Source organism: Bos indicus x Bos taurus, chromosome 13, assembly GCF_003369695.1.
Source record: "Bos indicus x Bos taurus breed Angus x Brahman F1 hybrid chromosome 13, Bos_hybrid_MaternalHap_v2.0, whole genome shotgun sequence".
In the NCBI taxonomy this organism is placed as follows: domain Eukaryota; kingdom Metazoa; phylum Chordata; class Mammalia; order Artiodactyla; family Bovidae; genus Bos; species Bos indicus x Bos taurus.
The window spans coordinates 6,984,866-7,000,782 of NC_040088.1; the positions used below are offsets into that span (position 1 = coordinate 6,984,866).

Sequence of the window (15,917 nt, forward strand, 5' to 3'; positions counted from 1 at the left end):
AACATACGCTTTCTTTTCTCTAGGGTAAACACTCAGGAATGGCATTGCTGGGTCTTCTGGTAAGGGTGTGTTTAGTTTTATAAGAATCTAAAAACTTTCCAGAATGACGGTACCATTTTGCTTTTCTAAATGGAGCACATGAGTTCCAGTTGCTCCACAAGCTTTTATATATATACATACAAACACTATATATATAATATATATAAAGCTTATATATTAATATACTGTATTGTCAAGTTTTCCCAACGGCCACTCTAACAGATGTGTTGTGGTATTTCACTGTGGCTTTCATTAGTACTTCCCTAATGGTAATGACATAGAAAAGTTTAGTAAGTGTAGCAAATGTTAGAGAAAGCAGCTCAAACTAGTTTCACAGTTAGTAAACAGTTTTGTTGTTGGCTGGGTTGGGTTGGGTTTGATGCCCATGAGAGAGAGGGCCAGAGGCAGCGTGCCTCATGACAGGTCAAACCCAGGATCTTAAACGCTTTGGTTTCTCTCATTCACCTCCGCTTTCTGTAATGTTGCCTTTATCCCCGGACTCTATCTTCCGGCTGTTCTGGGTTCTCAACAGGAGGCAGTAGAATTGCTCCTGGGAGTCTAGAACACAGATCTTCACACAAACTAGTGGGATAAAGGGGATCTCATAGTATCTAATACACAAGTCTTAAGTTTTTTTATCCTTTTGCTAGCCCAAATTGAGTTATGAGTCTATTCCTAATCCAGTCATCAAAACCAAAATGGCAGAGTGTGCCATTGGGCGTAAGCTTGCACAAGCAACCCCTATGGATCTGATTCTGGTATCAGTCCAAACATGTGTCTCGGAATATAGGAGAGAGAGTTTTTCCAAAGGAAAATCAGAGTATAAACAACGGGAAAAAGGATAGGTGAACAGATGCTCTGGAGCTAAATCATTTAAACCTTAAAAGTACTAACTCATCCTTACTTAATTATTCAAAATGATATGTTGTTCACATAAGCAATATACTCAGAGGTTCAGACATCAGGAGTAGCTTAAGATTCTTCTCCATTTAATCTTTTATTTTTCATGTTGGTACCTTTCTCCTCCTCCTCAGTATAGCTTCCCAAAATGGCCCAGCATTTCTGAGATTCAAATCACCAATTCTCCCATATATGACCAGAGAGTGACGTATCCAAGGAAAATCTGAACTCTGTCCTGATTGAGCCACCTTGAGCCTACTACATGCTGATTGGCTTAGGTATGGTTTTGGTGAACCAATCATGTGGGAAAGAGGCGGGGATTATACTGCTTAGCTTGGAACGTTCAGTCCCACTCTCACTGGGCATGGCGTCATCTTCCCTGAGACACATGGATGACTTGGGAGGGGGGTGAGCATGACCAACTCTGAGGTTATTGCATGGCAGGGGTATGGGTGGCCAGAGACTGGGTGGGCATGGAAAGTACCTACAAAAACCACCATGGAACCCACATCTTTCCAGAGAATAGAATGAGTCTTTTCCATTTGTAATTTCCACAATATTCAGTTAGTGGCACTTGGCACTCAATCTATTTTTGATGACTGGATTAACAAGTTAAAACAACCTATAGGGAATAAAATTCTAATCACATTTAAAACTAGGATTCACAGTCCTAGGGCTAATTCCAGTTATAGGCACTATAACTGAGAGACATATTTGCTATAGCTGTGTCTGTGAGCTGTCAAAATATTTTGAAGTTAAGTAATAATTTGGTATCTATTAAGATTCTGTCTTCAAAAGTCTTCTTTTCAGTGAACGCAGAGCATGGAAGACAAAGCAAACCAATGTGAAAACATTCACTTTATATCATTTTATTTCAGCTTCTAGGCTAAGGGCTGTGATACACTGACACATGCCACAAAAGTCAAAACTCGGTTCTTTGGAAGGAAACAGATTATCGTTTAAGACACAGAACCTGATGGATAATTCTGGAAGTTAATGCTGGAGTCACAAGAACGGTGAAAACCCTTCACAACTCGTGATCAAGGTAAGATTTCAACAGAGTCCTAGGGATGAGTAAGATGATCCTAAAAGTCAAGGATGGTGTTGGAATTGGGGTGAGGGGTCCACAGCCAAGGCTTAGAGTCAAGTAAAAGGAAGGGATGTTGCATTAGGGGACCCCAAGATCATTGTCAGGCTTGCTGACTGGGGGCGGGGGCGGTGGGAAACGCTCATACGACTCCGAGTATAACCATACTCAGGGCTGTGATTTATTATGGGAAATCAATGCAAAGTAAATCAACAAAGAGAAAAGGCACATGCAATGAAGTCCAAAGGAAACCAGGAGCAAGCTTCCAGGAGTCTTTCTCAGTGGAGTCACGCAAGTCTCCCTTAATTCCCCCAGCAACAAGATGTGACAACATGTGTGCATGTTGCCCACCAGGCAAGCTCATTAGAGGCTCAGTGCCCAGGATTTTTATTGGGAGCCTGCCCTGGGGCAGCCTCTGCCTAGCATGCACCCACACCCCAGACTCCCAGAAGGAGAGCAGGTGTTCAGCATAAACCATACTGTTTTGTATAAACAGTTTAGGCACAGGGAGCCCCTCTTATCAATCAGTGTTGAAAACCCTCCCCACATCCAAGTTCCCATACACCAGCCAAGGGCCAACCCTGTAAGCAGGGATTTCAAAAGAGAGCAGTCAGGCCTGCTATGGCAACTCTCTTCTGCACAGATGTTCAAGAGTTCAATCTTTAAGGTGGTCTTTCCACATCTCTAATCATGGAGACTTGGATAATAATAATTAACACTTACTGCTCCTGCTGTCTGCCAATGATTGGGTGAGTTATTACCTCTCTCTGAGCCTTCGTTTCTTTACCTGAAAACAAACAAGATTGAGCACAAAGCGGCTGAGCCAAGTAACCCAGGCAAGAGGTGAGAACACCTGTTCCCCACAGGGGAGACAGTGAGCATCACCTCTTCCTCCCGCAAAGCCCCTGCTTTAACGCAGGGGGATCATCTAAGCCTGTCCAGGCAGGAGCAGGATTCCATTCCACTCACCGCACCCCAGCCTGGCCTCAGAAGGTCATGCAGCCGAGCAAAGCTGGAGAAAAGGGCTGGGAAACTGGCAGGATTTATAGTGTGCCTTCCCTGGTGGCTCAGATGGTAAGGTGACTGCCTGCAATGTGGGAGACCTGGGTTCAATCCCTGGGTCGGGAAGATCACCTGGAGAAGGAAATAGCAACCCACTCCAGTACTCTTGCCTGGAAAATCCCATGGACGGAGGAGCCTGGTAGACTACAGTTCATGGAGTCGCAGAGAGTCGGACACGACTGAGTGACTTCACTTTCTTTCCTTCTTCTTTTCAAAGCACTTTACGGATGCGCACCTGCGTAACCTCATTTCTCTCCCGAAGATCGAGGGACAACCCAGACACACGGAGATACATGAGTCTCTCTAGCGCAGTGCTTAATATTGAGAGTGATAAAAGCACATTTGCAGAATAAACAAGTGCATTCATAAATAAATGCCAGAATGAATGAAGCCTGGTTTTGAGCAGAGACATGAACACCGCTTCCCTTGGGTTCAGCAGAGTGGAATCTTCAAACGCAGTCATTTCTCAGGACTTGCCAGCCCAACTCAGCAGTTGACAAGAAGCGCTTACGTCCACATTCACAGGTCTGTGGGGCCACCATGGCTCTGTTGATCTTGGCCAGGCTTTATGGGGCTTTCTCCACGAGCTGAGATGAAGCAGCCATCTGGGCATGTTCTTCTCATAGCAGATCCCCAAGAGCAAGAGCAAAACAAGCCGCGGGAGCACACTGAATGTCTTTGGCCTGTCACTTTCACTGACGTTCAGCTGGTCAAAGCAAAGCAGTGGGCCAAACCCATATCAAAGGGGGTGTGAAGGAAGCACTTCCCACTTACACGGTGATGGGAAGAGAGTGAATATTTGCTAAACAACAATTCAAATTATCAACTGAGCCATAGCACCTAGATAGATATATAGATGGTAGAATCTGAAATATCCTTATGAAGGAAAAAAAAATCATAGTAGCAGTTAATGCAAACACACCTACAGCCATCTGTTTAATAGCAGCAGCCTCAAGTCTCAGTGGCAGCAGGCAACAGCCCCCAGGGGCTTCTAGACCATTCCAGGATGGAAGGTGCAAGGTCATTGCTCCACCCCCAGCAGGTGGATTCAGCACACATTTTAACTCCAATTTCAACTCAAACGGCAGCTGCTGTTGTTGCCTGGGGACCCCTATCTTTTTACATGTTATTGTAGATCAGTTGCCCGCTGCTGCAATAAAGAACTCTTGATGAGTTGTCTGGAATTTTTAAATCAGTGCTGCAGAGAGGCTGGCAGAAAAACCAGGCAAGCTCCCTGTCGTGGGTGATTGATGCCAGACTCCAGCAGGCAATTATGAGGTCCCAGCTTTGTGAAACCAGACCCGGCCCCATACCACAGCTCAGAGGAGGACATTTACTTCTCTTGCAGGTGAGGTCAGTGGTGGGTGTGGCTGAGCAGCAGGAGAGCATGGAAGTTGTTGGACGCACATCAAAGCCTGGTAGGATTCACCTGTATCCATTGACGTTCAAGAGAAAGCACCCCAGCTTTCTTTAATGCCTCTTTGGCACCCAACTGCGTCCTTACCCTTATGCAGCGGAAGGGACAGACAGGGATGGTCAGGTACCAAATGGGCCATCATCAAATTGAAGTGCCCAGGCCCCTGGGGGTCATGAAGATTTTTCCAAGGGTTCATAGGCACAGACGGTCCTAAGAGGACCAGTTTACAGAGCCTCCACTTAACTCGTGTCCTATTTGGCACTTCCTCCTTCACACATGTCCTTCTTCCACTATATAAAAAATAAGTTTATCAGTAGGGGTGCCAAGAGGAAACAGCGCAGTCAAATTGGGTTATTTGAGGAGTGTTTGATAGAGGAAATATTAATAAAGACGTAGGTGGAGTAAAGAAAGCTACACAGGATTGTGCCTCCCCTTTGGGCTGGTGGAGTCCTGAGTAGGGTCAGGGGAGAGAGGTTTCTAGAACATGGAGACAGGCTGTGTAAAGTACGAAGGAGCTGTGGCCTTCTAGAGAAAATGCAGAGGTGCCCTGAGTCACTGCGCAGATGAGCCCTGGGCATAAACGCCTTCTCTCTTCTCCTCCTCGCTTCCACCAACGCCGGGTTCCCCTTTGGACAAACGCAACCGGAAGCCATAGGGGAAGGGAGCCCATTGATTGGTCCATGCAGTTAGTCTCCAAGGCGGAAGGAGGGTAGAGAGGGGTGGGAGATGAGGGACCCCACTGAAAAGGCATCACCCATTCTGAATCTTACGGAGATGCAGGCCCCTGCTCCTGCTGCAAGAAAAAAAAAAAAGAGAGAGAGAAAGAAATGTCTTTCAGGGCACTAAGCAAAGGCACGTTTTGGAATGCTCACCTTCAGCGCAGAACATGGATGTCTGATAGCCAGGTAGCACGTCTATTGTATAACTGAGAACCACCTGCTTTTACCAAAGGATTGTTTTCAGACCTTCATTGTCACAGAAATTGGAGAACCTAGGACCAATGTCAGTTCACAGATTACCAAAACTCACCGTAATGTTTGGCATATAACTTGAAGAGAGACCAAATGATTGCGCTACAGACAACAGAAGCCCTTCCAAGTCCATCTGTTTGTTTCCCTGAACAGCTCTCAGCGCTGATACCAAGAATAACAAATGGTGTGAAAGGCACTGATGCTGAAGCCTGTCTTTTTAAATTAATAATATTCATTCATGAATATATTCAATGAAAAAATATTAAGAGAAGTGTATCCCAGAGTATTTTACTTTTTTAAAGATTGATCAGTCTTTATCACAAACTGTGACGTTTAAGTTGTTTTGATCCGTATATTCTACTGTCTGGGTAGCTCAGCTGGTATAGCATCAGACTTTTAATCTGAAGGCCCAGGGTTCAAGTCCCTGTCCAGGCACTATAAATAAATAGATAAACAAATGCTTACTCCTTGGACGGAAAGTTATGACCAACCTAGACAGCATATTCAAAAGCAGAGACATTACTTTGCCAACAAAGGTCCATCTAGTCAAGGCTATGGTTTTTCCTGTGGTCATGTATGGGTGTGAAAGTTGGACTGTGAAGAAAGCTAAGCACCGAAGAATTGATGCTTTTGAACTGTGGTGTTGGAGAAGACTCATGAGAGTCCCTTGGACTGCAAGGAGATCCAACCAGTCCATTCTGAAGGAGATCAGCCCTGGGATTTCTTTGGAAGGAATGATGCTAAAGCTGAAACTCCAATACTTCGGCCACCTCATGGAAAGAGTTGACTCATTGGAAAAGACTCTGATGCTGGGAGGGATTGGGGGCAAGAGGAGAAGGGGACGACAGAGGATGAGATGGCTGGATGGCATCACTGAGTCGATAGACATGAGTCTGAGTGAACTCCGGGAGTTGGTGATGGACAGGGAGGCCTGGCATGCTGCGGTTCATGGAGTTGCAAAGAGTTGGACACGACTGAGCGACTGAACTGAACTGATTCTACTAATCACCATAGTAAGAATTGAATTTATTTTAAAATTTAAAGACTTGTAGTCAATGAAAAGCATTTTAATTTCAATTTTTAAGCATATTTTTGTTGCAGTGATAGGTGATAAATTGATTAATAAAAGGCTTCCAAGAATAAAAATATATATTAAGACTAAATTTCTGCCAGGGCTGTACCAGTTGATGGAGAAAAAAAGAACAGTGCAGAATTCCTAAGAAAGGAAAGCTTGTATGTGTATTTTTTTTTAACCCATGATGGTAGATATTGAACCAGAATGGAATTGAGCTTCAGTGGACTACTTTTGAAAGTTACATTATAATTTTCTTTTAAAATGCAAATATTTACATGTCAAAAATTATATCCATTTATATAAATTTCATTTACTTATATATAAAATAAATATTTACTCTATTTTGAGATTTACTTATATATTAACACTCTATATAATTTATTTGCCTGTGTGCGTGCTTAGTAGTAGTGACTAAGTAGTGACTAGTAGTCAGTCTTGTCTGACTCTTCACGACCCTATGGACTGTAGCCTGCCAGGCTCCTCTGTCCATGGGATTCTCCAGGCAAGAATGCTGGAGTGGGATACCAGGCCCTCATCCAGGGGATCTTCCCAACTCAAGGATCGAACCCTGAGCCTCTTATATTTCCTGCCCTGGCAGGCAGATTCTTTACCACTAGTGCCACCTGGGAAGTGCATATAATTTATTTAATTATATTCAAATATGTATTTAAGCCTATGATACAAAATCTAGATGATAACTTAAAATAAAAGAGTATGTGAGAAGTTCCATAGAAGCTCAGAATTCTTCACACCTTTTCTGATTGTCACACTAAGAATGCTACTAATTGAAACTACATTTTTAAAATATTCATAAAGGTATTAACAGTGCTCTTATAGTGAAAAACAAGAGGGAAAGTGAATATATAACAATAGAAGAATGATTACTACACATCTATTTAATAAAATGTGATAACTAGACATAAAATTGTGAGAGTATGGATGGGATTATCAAAGTGGGAGGAATCGCTGCAAGATGAGCCTGCAGAATCAAGCAGGGCTCAGGTATTTTGAGGGGTCTTGTTTGCCCATCAAATGCTGGAAAAACAAGGTAGAATCCATCCAGGATGGCACATCACAGCTGCCTGATGACAAGGTAATAACTTGCTGTCAGAACAAGGGATTGCTGTGGATCAAGGTGATCACAACTGATGTCCTAGAGGAACAGACATTAACCCAGGATTTGAAGGAAACTTGAACTGCATCTGAGAATATGGAGGAGAAATTTCCAGGCAAGTTTAGAAAGAGACAGTCGCTTATGGACCCTGAAGTCTCATCTGCCATCAGATCCACCTGTGGACACTCCGTCACTCCCAGCCATAACAGCAGCAACAGTAGTAGTAGCAGCAGTAATATTAGCAGTCTGTATTTGTTGAACACTACATTTAGGCCTTGGTCTGAGATGTAGAGGCATGGATTCTAGGATTCTAATCCCCATTCTCAGCCGCTAGTCTGCACTGCTTCTCTTAAACTCCTCTTGGTGCTATTCATGCTGTCATCCCTTCTTCATTTCATTCAGCAAGTAACTGTTCCAGCCGACTGTGAACTGATTCTTTTAGGTATAATTTTCAAGATATCTCAACTATTGGTGAGTTCTCACCTGCTATGATTTCCTTGTAGAACGCCACTCTGGTGGGGTTTGATTCTCCCTTTCTCCCTCAGAAGGATGCTGCCTTCCCATCCCAAGCCTTGGAAGACAACCACCCTCTCTTTGCTCTCCTCTCCCTCACTCTCCAGTCTCTACCCATACCCAGCTCCCACACCCAGCTTATCCTGGCCAGTCCTTCGAGAGTCTACCTTTCTCGGAACCCAGAAATCTCTTCCAGCCTGTCAACCATCCACTCCCCCATCTGTGGAGTTTTGCACTGTGCTTCCAGAGTGTACACGGGCTCTACCTGTTACCTTCTGAATTTCCCCAAGATTTCTAGCTCAATGACACCCATTGTGATGAGATTTGGTATTTCATTCAGCTAGAGTTTCCCTCCAAACGAAGTTTCTTAAACAAGATAAAGATGTATGTCTGCCTTATATAAATGTGGACAGTTGAGGGCGAGTACAGTGGCTCCCAAGACATCAAGGGCTCAGGCCCCCTCTGTCTTGTCGCTCTGCCATGCTCAACGTAAGGCTTCTCACTCGTAACTCTAGGTGCCTGATTTACATTGGACACCTGAGTCTGAATTTCAGCCACAGGAAGTAGGAACGAAGCAGTGCAGGGAGGAAGCGCTCTCTTTCCTTAAGCTGTTTCTCAGAATTTGAACACAGTACTTAGGTTTACATTGCACTAACTAGAATTTAGTGATGTGGTCACACATACTGGCAAGCCCAAATGGGAAGTGTAGTTTTTCTCCTATGTGGTTTTGTGCCAAGCAAAATACCTGGGCTACTAATACAAAAGAAGGAAAGCACAGATATTGGGGAAGAACCCCCAAAGTCTGCCAAAGCACCTCTCATTTCCTTGCCCCTTGGACTGGATCCATTTCTCCAGCCCAGTCCCACACCTCCTGGTCCCATTTTTCCATGGATCTTAAGGACCAGGGCACAGAGCCTCCTTGTCGGTGACCAGTCCTCTTTCCCAGCCCCCCAGGAAAATCCTGTCTTTACTAATATGATACAGCTTCCCAGGGACTTGTCCTCTGACTTATCTATCACTCATGAATCCATGTTTACAGACAGGCTTTCCATTAGTCTACAATCCACCCCTCACACTTTGAAGCAAAAACTAAATGTTCTCTGCCCACAGTCAACAATACTTAAAATTTCCTTAGGAGGGGAGATCTCACAGCCCTGCCCTGTGCAGTGGAAACAGGTATGGTGAGGCTGACACTGCCTGACGGAAGCCCTCGGGTGGCTGAAACACCAAGAACACTGCCCTCCACGGTCATCTCAACTGGCAATCGGCTTTGCGTGAGAAAGAAAAATAAACCTTGATGTGTTAACTGCAATGTGGGGGTTACTTGTTACCTTTCCTGACTGATAGGAGGCTGGGGCAAGGAATGAGGTGAGGATGCTGGCTTAATCCTGAATTTGCAAAACCTCATACTTGCCGCTTGGAGTGTGTGTCCCAGATAGATCATATTAAACAGTTGCCTAAAAATGATTTTACTTGACCTTGGAAATATTTTTCTTAGCATTATATTGATGGCATTGAGAACACTGATAGATGCTATGAGGGCACTGAAGGATCCTTCTCTATACTATTCCTTGAAACCACTATTCATTTAAAAATAATAATGTAATAATTAAACACATTTCATTTTAAATGAAAGAAAATTAAAGATTAATTAATAAACTCAAGGACTCGGGTGTTTACCAGTTTCTTAAGGACCAACTCTTATTGCGGCTTAATTAAGAAGCTCAGCTGCGATGCTATTAAACAGGTTGACGGAGCCCCAGTTGATTCAGGGCTGCATAGAGACACAGCCTTTATTAGTCTTCTCCGCTTCTATGAAAGCAAAGTAGGTTTGTGTTCCACTTGGGGACTAATCCATTTGTCACTACGAAATCTCTGAGGACAGGGATGTCCATTTCAAACCTAATTTGCAGCTGCCTTTTCATCTTCGTGGTTTGGGAATGGAATTTATTTGCTTCAACCCTAGTATATTTTGGTTCCCCCATGCAACTATTGAGTGCCCGCAGTGAAATTTCAGTACAGCATTAACAATTTGTTTTCTCCGATACCAGTTCCATCTGTCAAAGGCTTGCACCCAGACCCATAAAGGAATGTCACTGTTCCCCCCTTGGTAATGGTTTTACGCAAATAACATCCAGGCTTAGTTCTGTGATGATGATTTCAAGGAGAAAGAAACTGGAGGAGAGAAGGAAACAGAAGAACGAGAAACAAGGAGAAGGGAGTGAGGGAGGAGGAGGAGGAGGGAGGGAGAGGCAAGGAAGAGGAAGTGGGGCAGAGATGGGGGTCCTTCAAACAGCAGAGAGGACTGAAGGGGAGGACGGGGAGGAAGCAGTGTGGAGGGATGGGGGTGGGGACCACTCGCTGCTCTGAGTATCTCTGGGCCTTGTTGTGAGAAGACAGATGAGACGTGGTGTGACAGATGCTGTGGAAAGGGTCCAGCGCTCCTTGCACACTGTTAGTTACTCCTGCTCAAGCATTATATTGATGGCATTGAGAACACTGATAGAACAGGTATGGTGAGGAGGAGGGAAAGCCACTCAGGGAGCAGAGGAAGGATTTTCAAAGGGACTCCGACTTACTCCTGGGGGCACGAATGCACTTCCAAAGAGCATGTGGCCACTGATCCTCAAACTCCATTCAGCAACGTTCCTGACTGACCTAGTTGGAAACACTCCCACCGCCCACCGCTCCCATCCCCTTCACAACTGGCCTTGCTCATTTTAGAGAAGCAGTGTGATCTTCACCTACCGAGTCTCCCCATAGTGCCTTGCTTCAGGGCTGGCAGGGCCCCCCAGGTTCAACAAGGGGGCAACTGTAACACTGGGGGCTGGGGCGAGTGTCCTTTCATTTAAGACGTCCTGGTCCCCTTCATCTGCCTCATAAGACGTGTATTTCCAATAAAATGTTGCTTTGATGTTTAATAATTGTTTATCCAAATGAATTATATCAATCACTTTGGTGTTGCAAATTGCAACGATAAATCCGATTCTAAACATAGTTAATTCATAAGTAAAGTCATTTATAGGATAAAAATATATTGAAATACGATAAAAATTATCAGGGAGGAGGGGAAGAGATCGTTCAAGGAGAAAAGGGAATGATCCATAGTTTTAATGGTTAAGAAAAATGTAATGTATCCTTTTGAAAGGAATGTGGATATTAAACAACTATGCTATTTAGCTTGAATTAGATACATTTTGAAAGATGATATAACTGTTTTATTGCAAAATATCAGCATGTATGCTACTCTGTCCTTTACACAACTTTATTTTGTTCTTTGCGTTTGACTGGTTTTTCTAGGAAGAACTGTTTGCTAAGAACCCAAGTCTTTTGAGCCTCTTCTCTGTTCTTTTCTTCCATGACTAGAACTGGTTTTCTCTGTGGGGCTAATTTTTTACTCCAAAAGTCTGCATTTGTATCAGTTCATGAGAATGGTGCAAAGAGGATGAGCGAGAAGCACAGGCCTTCCTGGCATCCAGAGCCCAAACAGCGAGTGAATGGGCCTCGCTCAGCATCCCAGGGCCTGGCCCGTCCACTGGCTCCGCTAGAGGAAATTGGGGTTCATGGTTCCGTGCCTCACAAAGCTGCCCATTGCTGCCTGTCATGGGGTGTGGCGGATGCAAGTCCTGTTCACTGAGTATTTCCTGTCTCTTCCCAGGTTCTTCCCCTTGGAAGCTGTGTGACTGACGCTGCCTGTGACATGCGGGAGGACGTGGTAGTGTCCCTCTTGGGCAAACATTTTAAGCCATGCCTCCTTCCGCCTGCTACTAGAAGGAAGTGCCACGATGGAATCTGTGAGCCTGGGTCCCAGTATAAAGAGGTCCCAGCTGACCTGAGGTGACAATGCAGCCTTCATGAGAAAGAGCTGTTTCTTATTTTCAGCCACTGAGATTTTGGTCTTGTTTGTTACTGCAGTGAGGAAGGCATGGCAACCCACTCCAGTACTCTTGCCTGGAGAATCCAGTGGACAGAGCAGCCTGGTGGGCTACAGTCCATAGGGTCGCACAGAGTCGGACACGACTGAAGAGACTTAGCTTTAGCATTGTTGCTGCAGCATGACTTCACCCATCCTGTTGCTACTGCTAAGTTGCTTCAGTCGTGTCCGACTCTGTGTGACCCCGTAGACGGCAGCCTCCTCCGTCCTTGGGATTCTCCAGGCAAGAATGCTAGAGTGGGTTGCCATTTCCTTCTCCAATACATGAAAGTGAAAAGTGAAAATGAAGTCACTCAGTCATGTCTGACTCTTTGCGACCCCATGGACTGCAGCCTACCAGGCTCCTCCGTCCATGGGAGTTTCCAGGCAAGAGTACTGGAGTGGGTTGCCATTGCCTTCTCCAATCCTGTAGCAAGAGTCATTTGCAAATAGCTGAAACTTCAAATGTTGAATCTGTGAAATGCAAAGCAATTTATATTCAGATCATTGTTGTAACCATTTCTTTTCCATCTAGAAAGCTTGCAGCCTTTCATCAAGAGGAATTTTTGCATCTGCCTTCTTGGAATAAATTCCACACACACAAATATTTGCATTCTCTCCTCTGATTTGCCTTCAGAAAGGACCCAGGAATTCACCACGGTGATAGCCAATTTTACATATCAAACCAACTGGGTCATGGGGTGCCCTTATATTTGATTAAATATTATTTCTGGGTGTGTTCTTGAGGGAGTGTCCAGATGAGATTTGCATTTAAATGGGTGAGGCGAGTAAGGCAGATTGCTTCCCTAACATGGATGGGCATCTTCTAATCCACTGAGGGCCTGAATAGAGCAAAGAAGCGGAGGAAGGAAGGCTCTGCTCTTTATGCCTGGTTGCCTGAGTGGAGATGTACATCTTCTGCCCCTGGATGAGGGCTTAACCACTGACTCCCCTGGTTCTTGGGCTTTTAGACTCAGACTGGAACTATGTCTCTAGCTTTCCTGGGTCTCCAGATGCAGATGGCAAATCAGGGCACTTCTCAGACTCCATAATCATGTGAGCCAATTCCTTACAATAAATTTTATAAACACACACACACATACACACACATCTCCTATTGGTTGTTTCTCTGGAGAGGCCCAACTAATGTAACTACCTTGTCAGTTTTGCCACTTCCCGTAGATTCTTTAGCATCGGTTCTGTGATTCTTTCTTTACTCCTGCCTCCTACCACCTTTGTGACATTTTTCCAAAAATCCCATTTCCTACTCTGACCCAGGGTCAGAGGCTCTCGTCTATAAGGAAGCCTGGTGTCCATCAACATTTGCTATCAAATAAGAAAGTAAATATGAAGGTCTTTCTAGCAGAAACACCATGTGCAGCTCAATGGAGACCAGGGAAAGTGATTTATTATCCCAGAAAACTCAGGGAAACTGATTAGTGAGTCAAAAGGCACAACCCTCGCTGTTCCACTGAAGCCCGAGCAGACGCTGACACCACGCTGCGTGTGCCAGGCCACTTGACGAATGGCTGCTCCGACACTGGCGCGAGCCTTTGCTCCTTTAAGTGAACCGAGCAGCGCATGTACTCATTTTTTTAAACCTCCATTTAGACAATGATTTTCTTGATCAATGGTGGAAAAGCAACTGAAATTCTCACTTTGTAACTAGAAAGAGCTTTTTCCCTCCAGGTACGTAAACATTTCCCCACTTATCTGAGGTCTTGGCAGATCCAGGGGTCCGGCATTCCTCAAAGTTGAAGGAAACCAGAGCACCCAACCCAGCATCAAGGTCTTGAATGACGTCGGTCTCACCTCATCATTAAGCCACACGTCATCACATTCCGATGACTCTGGCTTTAATTTTTTTTTTCCGTCTCTTCACTGTTGGGCTCATTAAAGCTATCTTAAGTCACTTGTACGTCACCTTATAGAAACAGAGGACACCTTCCAAAGGAATGACAGGAGAGAATTGATAATGTGAGGATTCTTCTTGCAAAACCAGCTGAATCTAAGACTGAGTAGTTAGTAACCAGCTCTCTAGAATGACATCGGAGATCCTGTAGAACCCATTGCCGTGTGTTTGCAATCCTATGGATCACTACTTCTGGGCTGGGACACTGGGTATCATATAACCGGGAGATTGTACCAGTCAGGACCCTTGACTGCATGCAACAGAAAACTGGAGTTAAATAACTTTAAATTAAAGGAATTTGCAACATCAGATAACTAAAAATACAAGGAGTAGTTTGTTAGTTTAAGGCACAGTTAGGTCTAGACACTCAAATGATGTCATCAGGTCCTGACTAATGTCTCCCTGTCTCTTACTTCCTCCTTTCCCTCTCAAGTCCATTCTTAGAAAATCTCTGTCGTGACCGCAGGACAGACAAAGTCCAGTGGAGAAAGAGTCCCTGCCTCAGTCCCAGAAACCATGACAACATTCTCATTGCATCTCATTGGTCCTGCTGAGGTCCAGAGCAGCCTAGCCTCAAATACACTTCAATGGCATATTGACTCTTTGGATATTAAGTTACTTGAGAAATAGCTGGTGAAAAAAAATAACCTAAAAAACACTGGACCCCCCACCCCGCTCCAACCTTTCCCTCAAAATCAGAAAATAAATCTCACATGTGAAGGCATTCTCCCTGTACCAGGAGGAAAGACAGCATCCTTATCAACAGAATCCAGGAATTCATGGCTAAGAAAGTTGCATAAACTAACTCTGTTGCTTCTTCATTAGTCTGTTACCCCAAGCACCAGCCCCTTCCTTAAATCTTCACAAATAATTGTTTCTTTGCATAAAAATGATTTACAAACAGCCTGCTTTGGTCACTTCAGGGACACCATTCATCTGAGACCTCCACGTGTAGGAATTAAATTGGTTTTTTCTTCTCTAGCTAATCTATCTTGTGTCGATTTAATTATTAGACCAGCCACAAGAACTCATGGGGGGTGGGTGGCGGAGATAGTCCTCTCTCTCCAACAGTCCTGAGTTGTCACCTGCCCATCCCTAAACCACTCCGAGCTGTCAGAAAAGGAAAGCCCTGATGTCTTAGTCCACCTGACATGAAGGGCCTGTCAAGCCATTTGAGTGATGCTTTTCTGGAGGAGTTGGGGTTTGCATAGTGGAAGTTTGGATAGTGGCGTTTGGATAATGGATTCTGGATTGCCAAAAAAATACTGTACATTACAAAAATCATACTCTTTAAAGAGACTGATAAACCAAAGTGGGATATACAGAAACAAAGTTTCCCTATCCTGTCTGAAGGCAATAGGTACCTGTGACCTTGGAAAGAGAAATCTCCTAGAGTTGGGACACAGAGAAAGAAATCTGGTCCATAAAAAGGAATAAAAAGTCCTAAGGTGGAGTAGTCACCAAGATGGCAAGGTACTAGGGAATAGAGGCAACCAGCAGGACAGATGGAGATGTGTAGACAGGGATCACCAATATAAATAACAACATAGCAATAATGGAGACCACCCTGGATACAGGCCTTGCTGCGTGCCGCTACCCTAGTCACTCTGCATGCATGAACACATTCATGTCTCACGACAGTTTTATGATGGTCATATTGTCTTTACTTCCATTTTACAGGTAAGACAATGGGAACGCTGAGGGTGGAAGCAAATTGCCCAGAGTCACAGTAGTGGTGGGGACGCTGAGATTTGAACCCAGGCAGTCTGTTCCAAAGTTCACTCACCAGGAAAAGGAAATCTTTTCTGCTGGGTGAGGAAAACACCCCAAACCAGAGAACCAAGATGGTGCTGCTGGAAGGGGATGCTGAAACTTTACGAGATCCACTTCCTCTTTATCACAGACGAGGAAACG

The 15,917-nt window shown here is 44.5% G+C and overlaps 1 non-coding gene across 1 annotated transcript; it reads left to right on the forward strand.

The window, feature by feature from the left end:
- The first annotated feature begins 5,838 nt into the window (after nucleotides 1–5,838).
- On the forward strand, nucleotides 5,839–5,911 carry TRNAK-UUU. The gene has a single exon. It is a non-coding gene; the product is annotated as a tRNA-Lys (tRNA).
- The last annotated feature ends 10,006 nt before the right edge of the window (nucleotides 5,912–15,917 follow it).